This window comes from Octodon degus, unplaced genomic scaffold, assembly GCF_000260255.1.
Source record: "Octodon degus isolate 3935 unplaced genomic scaffold, OctDeg1.0 scaffold00033, whole genome shotgun sequence".
NCBI lineage: Eukaryota > Metazoa > Chordata > Mammalia > Rodentia > Octodontidae > Octodon > Octodon degus.
In genome coordinates, this window is record NW_004524609.1 from 10,118,043 (window position 1) to 10,119,029 (window position 987).

A 987-nucleotide genomic window follows, 5' to 3' on the forward strand; every position below is an offset into this window, starting at 1 on the left:
TATTTAGAGCAGCAAAATGTGACCATTATAGTCGGCAGGATGGTAAAGCCAGAATGAAGTCTCTATCTCCTTGCAATGTTTCCCTCCTCTCCAAGTCTAGGACCACAGTCACATCTACATTTGGCTTGAAGACCAAATGTGGGTCTGCAGAAATGAATGCTTATGTCTCTAATATAATGAACCTTCAGATTCAGGTTAACCTAGAACGACTCTTTTCCCAGTGAATTTTACCAAGATGTTAGAAGTTGTACACCAAGACCGGCTCCAAATATTTTCATTGCTACTCTGATCTGGCCTAGGGACAAGAACATAACTTACAGAGGCTCCAGATGCAGGGAGCTTGGAGTGGCTCGCTTTTGTTTTTGTAGAGATTTCACTGCCACGCTCTAAAACATGGAAATGTACATTACCGTGCTGGGGACGGCACACAGGGGGAGCATTTGAGCGGGCGCCGTCCTCCTTCCCTTACGCTTCTCAGCACTTCTGGTAATTATAATGGTTAGCACATCCAACATGGGATAATGCTATTTAATTCCTTCATTAGATCTTCATACTGGTACATGCCGGCATGCTATTTTTTACTCATTTTTCCTGTCATTGAAATAAAATTTTAATAGCATCTTCCTTTTGTGCTATACAACTAGCTTCCATTTCAGAAAAATCTCATCCACAAGATGTACTTTCTCTTATACTTTAGCTTTTAATCTGTCGACTTTTAAAACATCTTTCAGAATGGGGATTTTCAAGTACTTAGGATTTTGTCAACACTCAAGAAAACTATTTCATCTCCTATTAGGATTCCCATTAGTTGTCTTTCCTGTCACTGGCATATAGTCGCCAACAGCAACAACTTAAAGGAGGCAGAGTTTAATTTGGATCATAGTTTCAGGATATACATTTATATTTTTATATAGGTTTAGTCCACTACTATTAATGTCAATCTCCTCCAAAGTCTCAGTAGATGGGTGAAATGTATATATATATATA